This window comes from Schistocerca piceifrons, chromosome 6 (genome assembly GCF_021461385.2).
Source record: "Schistocerca piceifrons isolate TAMUIC-IGC-003096 chromosome 6, iqSchPice1.1, whole genome shotgun sequence".
Classification (NCBI taxonomy): Eukaryota; Metazoa; Arthropoda; class Insecta; order Orthoptera; family Acrididae; genus Schistocerca; species Schistocerca piceifrons.
Window position 1 is genome coordinate 344,517,321 of NC_060143.1, and position 14,735 is coordinate 344,532,055.

At 43.6% G+C, this 14,735-nt stretch overlaps 1 pseudogene; it reads left to right on the forward strand.

Annotated features, from left to right (window-relative positions):
- Positions 1 to 365: 365 nt before the first annotated feature.
- On the forward strand, positions 366 to 483 carry LOC124803890 (annotated as a pseudogene).
- The last annotated feature ends 14,252 nt before the right edge of the window (positions 484 to 14,735 follow it).

Genomic DNA, 14,735 nt, shown 5'->3' on the forward strand with positions numbered 1-14,735 from the left:
GTTTCTCCACTTGTGGCATATGTAGCTTAAGTCACCAGGTAGCTTCTCCACAGTTTCTGTGTTGTTTGGCATACTGAAGATAAGCATCAACATGTATGTCTGTGAGCAGTTGCTTCTTGCTAGATACACCTTGCGTCACTTCAGATGTCCACTGTAGGTCGTTCCCTTCGGTTTTTTCCGTCGGCAACTGTTTATCATGCCCCTACATTCACTGACAGCAGAAATTTCTGTGATCAAACACGTGCCTATCGTCATTTGGCTGTAGTAAAACTTAGAAGTATTTGTCGTAAGCTTAGAAAGCGGAAAAAGGAGCTACAGGTCACGAAACAAAAGGCGATATAATAATTGTGTGGAGGAAGACATAGGGCAACGGCCTTGCCGCAGTGGATACACGGGTTCCCGTCAGATCGCCGAAGTTAAGCACTGTCGGTCGTGGCCAGCACTTGGATGGGTGACCATCCGGGCCAGTGTGCGCTGTTGCCATTTTTTGGGGTGCACTCAGCCTCGTGATGCCAACTGAGGAGCTACTTGACCGAACAGTAGCGGCTCCGGTCAAAGAAAACCATCATAACGACCAGGAGAGCGGTGTGCTGACCACACGCCCCTCCTATCTGCATCCTCATCTGAGGATGGTCCCGATGGGCCACTTGTAGTCTGAAGACAGAGTGAGGAAACTATAAATGTAATTTGACAACTGAAGAAGGATGAAAGCCCAAAACGCATATCCGCAGAAAGAAAACTGTATAAAGAAAATGGTTTGTTGCAGTATTCCTTCATGTTTCACATTTCTACACCAGCTACAGCGCCTCAAAGCTACTACTGCGCTGTTTTAAGGGGGTTCCTAATGTTTTGACCTGTGAGCTTATAATCTCACAAGAAAATGTGAAAATGTATTTCCGTCGGTAATGAGACATCCAGTTCTGCGAATTATTTGCGACAAAGAGAGAATTGTCATTCTCTCTTCGCTGGCAGAGAATGGCGTTGAGGTAGAGGATGAGGTCAAATATCATTAACGAATATTATGAAGATGCACAGCTGCTGTAGTGTGTCTCAAAGATGAACACTTGATGTCTCTTAGACACAGCTCACTCGCACTGTTGTTCTTGTCAACCCGCCATTCGTAATATTCACACCAATCGCCAGGACGCCTTGTGAATTATTCGTCCTACAGATAACCTGCACTGAAGGGGGTAAGACGTCCCTCTGCCAAACTCTGCATTAGCCCTACTACACTTACAGGAATCTTGAAGTATAGTCATTTGGTTGCAGTTTAAAATGTACTTAACAATCGGTTTCGTAGCCTAAAAGCCACATCGTCAGGTTAAATATGGTGAATCATGACATTAAAGTTGCAACATGAACGCGACAGAACATTCGTTGTCTATGTACAAATGAGACAAAATTTATTCACAGGCAAGGATTAAGCTGTCCCGTCCATATTGCAGCTTTAAAGACATGATTCACCATATTTAACCTGATGATGTCGCTTCTAGCCTATGAAAAAGGGCGTTAAATAAATTATTTACGACAGCAGCCAAGCGGTTATTATTCAAGATGTCTACTTATGGCTGTGGTCGTCCCTAGTTCAAGACAGTGTGTAGCATAGAGGTTTTAACTGAAGACTAAATTACTACTAAGTGGGACATTCAAATAGAATGCGGTCGGGGGTAAACCGAAGTCAATAGGTTTGTAATTGTTACCACTGAAACCTAGGAAAGTGCTCAGTTTGTAAACCATCCCCTTTTCATACAATAGACAAGTTTGAACTGAGGGGAATCTGGCACAACGTCAGTCTGCCACCAATTATCTTCTAATTTTTCCCAAACTTGCCGCCGAGCATCTGTCTTCAAGTGCTTCAGCTGGTGTTACCGGTAATTTCAGCAACTGCAATTTTGTCCATATAGTCTGTCTTCCGACAAGTCTGCCACCAATTATTTTCTAATGTTTCCCAAACTTGCCGCCGAGCATCTGTCTTCAAGTGCTTCAGCTGGGAGTTCCTGGTAATTTCAACATCTGCAATTTTGTCCATATACACTCCTGGAAATGGAAAAAAGAACACATTGACACCGGTGTGTCAGACCCACCATACTTGCTCCGGACACTGCGAGAGGGCTGTACAAGCAATGATCACACGCACGGCACAGCGGACACACCAGGAGCCGCGGTGTTGGCCGTCGAATGGCGCTAGCTGCGCAGCATTTGTGCACCGCCGCCGTCAGTGTCAGCCAGTTTGCCGTGGCATACGGAGCTCCATCGCAGTCTTTAACACTGGTAGCATGCCGCGACAGCGTGGACGTGAACCGTATGTGCAGTTGACGGACTTTGAGCGAGGGTGTATAGTGGGCATGCGGGAGGCCGGGTGGACGTACCGCCGAATTGCTCAACACGTGGGGCGTGAGGTCTCCACAATACATCGATGTTGTCGCCAGTGGTCGGCGGAAGGTGCACGTGCCCGTCGACCTGGGACCGGACCGCAGCGACGCACGGATGCACGCCAAGACCGTAGGATCCTACGCAGTGCCGTAGGGGACCGCACCGCCACTTCCCAGCAAATTAGGGACACTGTTGCTCCTGGGGTATCGGCGAGGACCATTTGCAACCGTCTCCATGAAGCTGGGCTACGGTCCCGCACACTGTTAGGCCGTCTTCCGCTCACGCCCCAACATCGTGCAGCCCGCCTCCACTGGTGTCGCGACAGGCGTGAATGGAGGGACGAATGGAGACGTGTCGTCTTCAGCGATGAGAGTCGCTTCTGCCTTGGTGCCAATGATGGTCGTATGCGTGTTTGGCGCCGTGCAGGTGAGCGCCACAATCAGGACTGCATACGACCGAGGCACACAGGGCCAACACCCGGCATCATGGTGTGGGGAGCGATCTCCTACACTGGCCGTACACCACTGGTGATCGTCGAGGGGACACTGAATAGTGCACGGTACATCCAAACCGTCATCGAACCCATCGTTCTACCATTCCTAGACCGGCAAGGGAACTTGCTGTTCCAACAGGACAATGCACGTCCGCATGTATCCCGTGCCACCCAACGTGCTCTAGAAGGTGTAAGTCAACTACCCTGGCCAGCAAGATCTCCGGATCTGTCCCCCATTGAGCATGTTTGGGACTGGATGAAGCGTCGTCTCACGCGGTCTGCACGTCCAGCACGAACGCTGGTCCAACTGAGGCGCCAGGTGGAAATGGCATGGCAAGCCGTTCCACAGGACTACATCCAGCATCTCTACGATCGTCTCCATGGGAGAATAGCAGCCTGCATTGCTGCGAAAGGTGGATATACACTGTACTAGTGCCGACATTGTGCATGCTCTGTTGCCTGTGTCTATGTGCCTGTGGTTCTGTCAGTGTGATCATGTGATGTATCTGACCCCAGGAATGTGTCAATAAAGTTTCCCCTTCCTGGGACAATGAATTCACGGTGTTCTTATTTCAATTTCCAGGAGTGTAGTCTGTCTTTCGACAAGTCAGAAATAGGTCAATTGATACTTAGCGCTCATTTCCATGAACAAAATGCATTGTATAATTTGTAACAAATCTTTTAAAGGAAACGCATAGATTCCAGCGTGCTCCATGTGATTATTTCTTCTTCGTCCTCTTCACTTTACTTTTCAGGCCGTATATTTGCCAGAGTAATGAGTTGGTGCGACCTTCTGCGGTGTAAAGTCTTCTAGACATAATTGGAATACCGTGCTTATCAATTCATCACAAAATTTAAAACCAGCAGTTAATTCGATTTATTCTCAACTACTTTACATTCTGTAACAGCTCCTTCCATCAGCAGACTTGCCCAGATTACTGAGGATAAGCGTAAACAGGCCAGAGACAGGCTGCGAACGAACAGCAGGTCGATATGAGATTGGCAACACAGCGCCAGCCAAGGCTCGTGTGTTTTGCTCGGTCATAACTCTGCGGGCCACAGTGTATGCGCACAGCCTGCAGGCGGGAACACATCACTGGCATGACTCTAATGTGCTATGCATGTATGCACGCTACAGCCCCGGGCACGTCCGCCAAACATGGCAGTGGCATCGATCGCAGCCCTGGCAACGCCGCCAACCACAACCAGCACCGACACGCGAGCTCATCTAGAGTCGAGGCGCGGGTGCCGCGAATGGTATAATCATATACACTTCCAAAAAAAATGTTCAGGTGCATCAATGTTTCTACTAATCACGCCAGTCAACATTTGAAACGAGAGAAACGTTTTGTTCCAGCGACTGAACTGCGATTTTAGGCCATGCAGTGGTTTCAAATGACTTTTAGGCTCGTTAGAGGGTTAAACTAACTCTTTGAAACTACAAACGAAGTGTTTAAAGATTTGCCTAGGATTGAACGACGTGCCAAAAAGGGGAAAATCACCAATTTCATAAGAACACGAAAACTGAACTGAAAGGTTGAAAAAGAAGTACACTGTTTTTGTTCTGTTGATTTTTATTTATTTCTAATTAGTTTCTTGCTTATTGGGCCATCTTCAGGAAACAACTGACCACTGTGCATTGTTCATAGCCCAAAGTTTAATTTGAATTGTTAAAAAGCATGTTTGTTGCACAACATAAATGAAGGGTGCTCAGTTTGTTTCTCGGCCAATGTCAAGACTTTGGAAACTTTAGCATAATAACCACTGAACCAATAATAATGTGTAGTTTAATTATTTATTGTGCTTACTATTTTCCATTGTGTGAAGTGTAATTTCAAAGTTAAGGCACAAGTTTGATGCACAACACTCTATGCAAGTCGATTGTATCTTCGCCTGTAATATTTGGTTACGTAAGAATTAGTGTCCCTTTCAGAGGCTAGTTAGTTATTTCCTGAAGATGGCCCAATACGCCAAAAACTAGTCTGAAATAAACAAAAATCAGTAGAACAGAAACAGTGCGCTTGTTATTCAACCTTAAGTATGAAACTGTTCTACCAAGATATAACGGAAGAACCTGTAAATAAAACTGCACTGAAATATTGACACTCATTTACTTTACATTCTGTAGTACATTCATTTCTAAACAGTTGCAAAGACTAACATCTATGATTAATTACAAATAATATTACTTTAGATTCCAAGACAACAGGGAAAAACTGTGTGAGATTCTGTGAACAATTACTACAGGTGATCAATTTCAAAAAAGTGGAACACAGTGACTCACTCACATTTTTGTTTCGTTGATCCACACTAAGGAGATACTCAAGAATGTAGAATATGTCATAAAATAAGAATTTGTAAAACATATCTTCAAAAAAAGGAGATGTACCAACATCCATTCCACAGATATTAAATGGAAAAGTCTCCATGGATGTGGGATAGGTCAATATACCACAAATTTTGAAGCTAACATGAAATCAGTTACAATACATGTAAATGTACAACAAACTGAGATGCATAATAATTCTTACATTACTGTAGCCATTCATCATCGAAGAAAAAATCAGTTTAGAACATTTATTTCAATTTATCGCATAACTGCACTGAAGCTGTGCAGAAGTCAACTTTTACACAGAACTTTCATTATTTTATACCATAAATAATATATACACAGCACTTGGTAATACTAAGAAATTTCTCCATAAAGTAGAAGGAACTGTTTAGTAACACATCCGTTAGGCTTCTCTTAAACTGAACTTTGTTAGTAGTTACACTTGTTATGACTGCTAGAAAATTGCTGACAAGGTATGTTCCTGAACAATGGACCCCTTGATAACTTTAAATGTTGGTGAAGATTATCCAAAATTCTAGTACTGATTCTATGAACAATGCAATTAATTTGAAAATGAAATATAAAATGTGTCCATAAATTATTTTTACAGCTTAAGACTTTGATACCTTTAAAACTGCACTGGATATTAAAATGGCTTCCAGCTTGCGATAACTCACAAGGTTTTGTATCCTCATACATACACATCAATGTGTACATTGATAATGTCTAGTCTGAAATCGATTTTTCTCCGCATACGATTCAAGTTCTCCATGGTGACGTGTACAGAAGCATTCTGTGTGTGTGCCTTCAAGTCTGGTAGATACCTAATCTTCGTTCTGTACACCAGTTCCTTTAAGAAACGCCACAGAAAGCAGTCTGGTGACGTGGTGGCAGGTGATAGGGCGGCCATCAAATTGGACCCTCTCGTCCAATTTACCTGCCTGGAAACTCTTCATCTACAAACTGACAGATGTTTAGGGAGTGGGAGGTGCTCCATCCTTCTGGAATGTGACATCAGGTTGAAGTATCGGACGTCTTCTGTATGAACCAGACGACACCCCGAGTTTTCTCGTGTGGCATCCACATTGTATCAGGTTTTCAGGTTTAATTTTGCGCCAAAATTGCGTCCACTGGAAAGTAAAAAAATACATAAAAATACTTAAGCAGTTATCTTACCAAGCGTTGAAAATCAGTTGTTAAAATGTAGTATAGTTTTAAAGTTATTAATGTTGTAAGTTGTAAAGATAATTTTTGGATGCTATATTATTATGACAGATTACATTAACGAATAAATATATTGTGAAGTAGTAGTTAATATTCCCAGATCCTTGAACATGCCTCTCCTGAACATAATTGAGTTCATACCACAAATAATTCGCAATACATGCTTTATGACTTAGAAAACTATAGCTTCTCTTCCTGAATTACTGCCACACAAAATCTCATATGATATTATGTTGCTGAAATCTTACTCTGTTTTTATTGACAGCTAACATACTTATGGAAGTAAGTGCACATCTTTTATTTATGCGAAAATTTTTGCAACAGGGATAAACACAATGGAAACTAATATGACAAGAACATTACACAGGCAAAAGAAGTAATATCAGACTACATGTATGAAACCACATTTTGTTCATTGTGGTGTTCTAAAAAGCGAAAGAAATTCATTTTCTTGCTTACTGTAAACCTCTTATGATCGTTTAATATTTTGGAAGTATTTATACAGTATATCGCTCACGTGGCAGTGGACTCAACTCATCACTCACGTCGACTTTGGAGGACGAAATGTATTCAAATCTGCAGTGTCGTTTGGTTTTCTCGTTTCTAATACTCTCAGAATACTTTAATGTGCATTTGAAAGCTTACCCCGCTCATGTGAGGGAGCCTCCTGTTCGCATCTTTTAACGTTCCATGTGACTTACACTTTCAATAAAATTTTCGTTGGTCAAATGTAAAATTATCGTCCTCCAGTATATTAAAGGAAAAAAAAATATATATAAGGTAATTTGCCCAATGCAACACTGCACTAAAAAACACATTGTTCCCAAAAGCAAAAAGGAACACAATGAAGCTGAGCATATAGTTCTATATCAAGACAAAAGTGGAGAACGAGACCAATTTAGTTAAGTATAGGTGTGCTGTGTCCGTAGGTGAACGGGTGGCACAAACGCTTCAACATTAATTAAACGTTTAAATTTGGGCTTCTTCAGCTACACTATTTACAAGACTGAAAGAGTTACACGTCAGTTTTATATCCTTTGCTGTACATGTTCTACACTGTGACCGTTAGATAATACTGTGGGTTCTTTGCTATCAATACAGTGTTCAGTCACGTCATGAACGTCATGACTATTATTACATTAGTAGCGTCATGCTAGGTCCATCTATTCCCATTGCGAGTCCTCCGAGATCTGGACCGAAGAAGATGTGGGGCACCTTAAAAAGACGAGCGTAGAGTTAAATTTGCTTGCAGAGAATGGAAGCCATGACGGCGTCCCCTGGTGGCGTACCTGACACCACCCACAGGAAGACGGTCAGGCATAAGGCAATGGCAATCTGAAGTCTTGTAATCTGGCAGTTCAGAAGTAAGGAGTCAAACAACCAAGTGATCTACAAACAGCAGTCCTTAGTGCAGTTCACACATCATAATTTGGCTGATATCAAATGGGGTGCAGGGTGTGGGTGAAGCAAGTGTCACTGGGAAGAGGAGTGAATTGTATGTAACACTCGCAATGCACTGAGAACTGCTTCATACTTCTATAAAAAAGAAAAGATTATTAGAAATAATCAGCACCAGTCGTCTCGTTGATCCAGTAACTCAGGATTGAATAAAACACCTACAAAAAGTAAATATCATTTACCTTTCGACATTTTAAAAAAGAACGTGTTCACAGAGAAAATTCTTTTTCATTCTCAAGTACAGTTAGGCGCTAATGTTAGTAGTGAGGTGTCTTTCACAGCTAGGGACTGTGTTATGCCGTGTTACCGTGATTGAGGGGGGGGGGGGGGGTGTCCCCGTGGTTACGGACCTTTTAGGGCGTTTGCAGTGTGTTACGATGACTTATTCCAGGATCACTTGATAAGAACTTCAAGAACATGAAAAACTGGAGCAGTGCTCCAGAATTGACCGAATCGTAGTATTACCTAACACGAGGGAGTATGCTTTGCCAGTCATAGTCACCTCAAATACGATTTTTTTGGATGTGCCTGACCGTGTCATTAAATAACAAACCTAACGACATGTCGGCTACTATTACACACAGCCTTCATTAGGGTGATTATACTGGGGTTGACGAGAAAGTAATGCCTCCACATTCGTAACTCTTCAACAGTTGGTATGCAGCAGGTACTGGCTTGTTCCGTAGCCTCTCCTCTACAGCTCCAGATGGCGGGAAGTCTTAGCATTAACGGTTATGTTATTACAGTGTAAAGTACGGAACCCTGCAGAGACGGTCGGTCAATGTTATTTAAGCAACGTGCAGTCATTGAATTCTTGGCAGCAGAAGGTGTCACCCCAAAGGGGATTCATCAGAGAATGAAAGCAGTTTATGGTGATTGTGTTGATGTGAGTACTGTGCGTCGTTGGGCGAGTAAGTTTAAAGATGTTGAAGTAGGAGCATCTGACATGCGTGACAAACAAAGGGTTGGACGTCCTGTGACAGCAACCACCGAGTTTCACAACCAAAATGTTGAAAGGTTGATTCAGGACGATCACCGCATCACTCAGAGAGAAATTGCAAGCACAATTGGCATTTCAAAAGAACGTGTGGGTCACATTACTGTTTTTCTTGGCTATCGGAAGATCTGTGCACGTTTGGTACCCCGGATGCTGACTCCTGAAACGAAAGCGCACAGAGTTGAAATTTGCCAGGAACTCCTCTCGCCTTACGAGAATGAAGGTGACGCCTTTCTCCATTCAGTTGCGACAGGAGCCGGAGGCGAAACGTCAGTCTACAGAATATCGCCACAAAGACTCGCCCCAGATAAGGAAATTCAAGACGCAGCCCTCAGCTGGAAAAATCATGGCCACAGTGTTCTGGGAAGCAGATGGTGTTATCCATGTTGATTTCCTTGATCGTGGAACAACAATAAATTCAGAACGTTACGTCACAACGCTGCGAGCTCTGAAACGATGGCTAACTGGGGTCTGAAAGGAGTAGGGAAATGTTTTCCCGCAGCATGACAATGCCAAAGCACACACTTCACGTGCCGCCACAGCAGAACTTCAGAGACTGAATCTCACCACCGTACGGCATCATCCATACAGTCCAGATTTAGCACCGTTTGACTTCCATCTGTTCCCGATAATGAGAAACGACCTGCGAGGACATCATTATGCTTCTGATGAAGACGTTGAGAGAACTGTGAGACTGTCGTTGCGGAAACAGAGTGTCGACTTCTTCCCTGACGACATCAGAAACTTGTTCATCGTTGGCAGAAATGTATACAATTGGCTGGTGATTAAGTGGAAATGTGAATATTTGTAATTAAAGATTACATTCTAAGGATTATTTCTGCGTTTTATTTTATTAAAACATTCCCATCCAAACCCAATTAACGAAGGTGGAGGCATTACTTTTCATTCAACCCTCGTAACAGCCGAAACGTCGATAGTTTTTTGATATCACAAGGCCCTCAAGTTTTCTACCGCATGTACAATACTATACGAGGATCTTACCAACAAATGTACCTTTTATTAGCCTTTTCATTTGCTTTCACTATCACATACTAATTTAATACGTGGGTGTTACAATTCCCCTTCATGTCGATGACGAAGGCATTAGACACAGAACACAAGAATATGTTGGTCACACATTCTTTTATATAGGAATCCACTCTGGGCGTTCGGCTCCGTCAGTTTAGGTAACCGTAAGAAATCTTAAACTTCCTGGCAGATTAAAACTGTGTGCCCGACCGAGACTCGAACTCGGGACCTTTGCCTTTCGCGGGCAAGTGCTCTACGATCTGAGCTACCGAAGCACGACTCACGCCCAGTCCTCACAGCTTTACTTCTGCCAGTATCTCGTCTCCTACCTTCCAAACTTTACAGGAAGTTTCATATCAGCGCACACTCCGCTGCAGAGAGAAAATCTCATTCTGGAAACATTCCCCAGGCTGTGGCTAAGCCATGTCTCCGCAGTATCCTTTCTTTCAGGAGCGCTAGTTCTGCAATGTTCGCAGGAGAGCTTCTGTAAAGTTTGGAAGGTAGGAGACGAGATACTGGCAGAAGTAAAGCTGTGAGGACCGGGTGTTAATCGTGATTCGGTAGCTTAGATGGTAGACAACTTGCCCGCGAAAGGCAAAGGTCCCGAGTTCGAGTCTCTGTCGGGCACACAGTTTTAATCTGCCAGGAAGTTTCATATCAGCGCACACTCCGCTGCAGAGCGAAAATCTCATTCAGCTAGATTATATTCTTGCATTATCTGAGAGTGAGAGCACTTAGCAAATTCCAACAAACTTCAAACATAATTTCAAACTCCATGGATTTTTTTTCTCGCTGACGTGTTAATCAGAGGTATTTTAACTGGATAGGACGGTCATTAAGGGTATGATAAAGGTCATGGGGATGGAAGCTGTGGGTGGTTTGGCGTATAATTATTGCCTGCATTTTGGTAGGATTGCTTTTGAGGAGCCACTGGTTGCACCAGAAGGTCAATTGATTGAGGTGGAGCAGGAGGGATAGTTGGGATTTCTGAAGAGTAGGATAGAGGGCAAGGAAGGCAGTGTCATTGGCATACTGGATATGACAGAAGGCGCGGCTTGGGCATATTGGCAGTGTAGAGGACATACAAGAGAGGCGAAATTATAGAGCCTTGGGACACACTTGCAGTGGATGGCAGATACAGGAGTTGGTGTTGTTGATGGTGATATAAGAAAGGCATTTAGAGAAAGGAGGCAGTGAGATGGACGTAATTTATAGGAAGGGCAAAGGTCTCTAGCTTAAAGAGGAGTCTGGAATGCCATACACAGTCATAAGCTTTCTCAAGGTTTAGGGAGACAAAAATGGAGGACTTGCGATTGTTGATTTGGTGAGGGAGGAGATGACTAAGGTACAGGAATTCGTCAGTGAAGTAAAAGTTGGAGCACAAGCCACATTGGTGTATAGGAAAGGGTAGGTGTTGTTGTAGGTGTTTAAGAATACGTTGGGATAGACTGGACTCAAGAATCTTGCTAAAAACGGAAGTGAGGCTGATGGGACAGTAGGAGGAGGTGTCAGTGCCAGGTTTATTAGGTTTGAGGAAGAGGAAGATTGGAGATGTTTTCCACCATGGCTCAGGACAGTAACCCATGTGAAGGATTATATTACAAAGGGCAGCTAGGTTTTCTAGAAATGAGAGAGGGTATTCTTTCAGGTATCTGTAGTAGATTGCATCATGACTGGGAGGCACGGTGTGTTAGTGATGCAGTATCTGTTGAATGTCTTGCATTGTTATTGTATTATAGAGTTCTGTCTGTGGGATGCTGTTCAGTTTGGAAGCTAGGAGCGAGAGGTGGAAGGGATGCATTGGTTTGCTCTTGGTATGTCGGGAATAATAAGTAATCGAACTGAGCATCATCTGGCATAGTGAAGATGTCAGAGAGATGGGGTACGACGTAGGAGAGGGCGTTTATCGTACGGGAGGGGGTAGGAGGGAGCAGAGTTGTTGCCGGTAAGGCAGTGAAATGCCTTCCAGAATCTGGAAGAGTTTATGGGCAGTGGGACGTTGAGATTTCCGCTTCTTTGCAGTCAGCAGTTGCCAGTGATATATAAGTTTGTTTCAGTCATGGGCCTGCAAGAAGGATTAGTAAAGGCACAGAGGAGTATGGTGAGTTATAGCGTTTGGCAAAGTGGAAGAAAGTGGCAGCATGATGAATGTCATGGGGGTCTTGGAAAGATAAGGGATGTCTCCGGAGTTTGGTAGCAATGAATTTTCTATGGACATCCCAGTTGGCATGGGAAAAGTCCTGGTTTTGTTTGGGAGAGGTCGGAGGAGTGGGTGTACAAGTAGGTTGTGCAGTGTAGGGGATGGTGAGTAGGACTGGGAGATGGTCATTTCTGATGGGGCCAAGGACATCTGTAGTAATGTACCTGCAGAGGTTATGAGAGGTAAGATAACATCAGGAGTGGAATTGCTTTAGAGGGCGAGTAAGTAGTGGGACAGGGACTATATCACAATGGAGGGAGTCAGTAAACTGATGCCACCACTGGAGTTCAGGATGAGGTCCAGTGTTATGGATTCTGAGGTCAGTGGCAGTAGTATAGGTTGGAAAGGTATTGTGTAAATTGGTGAGTAAGTCATACGGAATGGGATGATGTGGTCAGATATAGATATGTGGTCAGTTATAGTTTTGAGGAAGGGAATGAGACTAAGGTGTTTGATAGCAGTGCTGTAGACTACTGTGGCCAAACGAGGAGGTTATTGCGTTATCCAAAATAGGAATAGTAATAACGGGTGGCGTAACCGTGGGAATAGCTGGAGCAATGGATTCAATAGGAACCGTCATTTTCGAAATGAGAGGGCGCATGCAAATTATGATGCAAACCCTGGAAACGGTGTAAATCGAGATCAGGAAGTCATAAACCAGTTACGTAGAGAACATAACGAGGATGGAAATGCGGATGCGCGACCACCACATGGGGTGGAAATTAGGCCTGCGAACCCCCGACACAATCTTCGCATCGAAAATGAGCGGCAATAACTTTGACTGCTGGACGGCGTGGAACGGAACAAAGTTGCAAGTACGACCAACATGAGTATTTTGTACATGGAAAACGACGATATACGGGAAGATTTACTACGAGAGACTCTAGGCAGTGAAGTGCCAGTTATTACGCCCGTTGTCACGGTCTCAATTAGAGAATTGCAATTAAAGTGCATTTTGGACACAGGGCGCGCGTATTCAATTATTGGCGAGGGCACATTCAGGCAGTGCGGGGAGAGTGGAGATTGGAATGTTCTTCCGGTGCGAGGGACGAGAGTAAGGGGAACGATTTACGCGAAAAGCGTGGAGATCAAACGGCGAGCTCGGATTAACTTCAAATGGCAAGGTTATGAATTTGAGTTTAATTTTTATATTGTACCTCTGATGCGGGTGGTGGTCATTCTTGGGACCGATTTTATGTATGCACACAATGCAATAATCAGCATTTGTGGAGGTTTTATGACAGTGAAGGTTCAGTGTAACCCCGTCAGTTTAATTTTTGATGAGGGCGTGCTCCACAATGAAAGTGAAGTGAATTGCCTGAGATTTCCCGCTTGCACCGAATCGCAGTCTGAACTTGAGTTCAACGTTAACCTGGTGGATCGGTCGGTTTCACTGTCTTCTGAGCAGTATCAGAATGGTGTTTTTTCCAGGGTTCTGAATGAGAGGATTTCCTGTCCTGGAAATGCGGATGAGGACCGGGAAGCATTGCGTCGGATAATCATAAACCACGCAAGCGTGTTTGTAGAAGCAAAAAAATGTGTTCAAATGTGTGTGAAATCTTATGGGACTTAACTGCTAAGGTCATCAGTCCCTAAACTTACACACTACTTAACCTAAATTATCCTAAGGACAAACACACACACCCACGCCCGAGGGAGGACTCGAACCTCCGCCGGGACAAGCCGCACAGTCCATGATTGCAGCGCCGCAGACCGCTCGGCTAATCCCGCACGGCGTTTGTAGAAGTACCAGGGACGATAAAGGGCTTCAATTACAGGTTCAGGGTACGTGAGCACAAACCGTTTTTTGTGAAGCCGTACCCTATCCCACTTGCGTACAAGACGAGCGCAGAAAAGGAATTAAAAAAGTTGCTAGAGCAAGGTATTATTGAGACGACACGAAGCTTATACAGTTCGCCCTTACTGATGGCGCCAAAGCGGGCTAATTCTGTCCGTTTAGTGTTAGACTCCCATCAAATAAATGCTGTAGTAATGCCGGAAACGGACAGACCAGAAAGCCTGGACGAGCTTCTCCAACGCTTCTATGGTGTTAAAATATTATCATCAATCGATCTCCGTGACGAGTATTCCACATCCGAATGTTGTGGAAATAAAAGGACTACACACCTGAAAATCAAAAGAGTTGCACCACATATCGAATGTGAAACCGTTTTAGAATAGAAGTATTCGAGAATGAGCTATTGTCGCTTAACGAAGAGGCATTTTCCTTGAGGAGACGTAATAACGGACTTGTATTAAGCAATCTTTAAGAGTAGGATATTTGTTTATTATTTCAGTTGTGTTGTGTCAAGCAATGACGTATACAGAGGTACTGTGTACAAAATGTAACTGTATCTATATTTTGTTGTTTTGATCTGAAGTATATGTTCAAGGTAGCTCTCCCGCAAGCAGGTTGTGTGGCAGCAAATAATTCTGCATGTACTAAGAAAAGAGGACAGGAGACACCTGATCATGGTAACATGAAGTATCGATTTTAAACTTATTTTTTGTTAGTATGCTAATCAGCAGTTAATCGTAAATTAGTAAATGAATGAAGTAGCTTTAAAAATATGTTAATGAGTTCAATATAATTGTATGTTGTAATAAGAATGATTTTTTTTCAGATGGG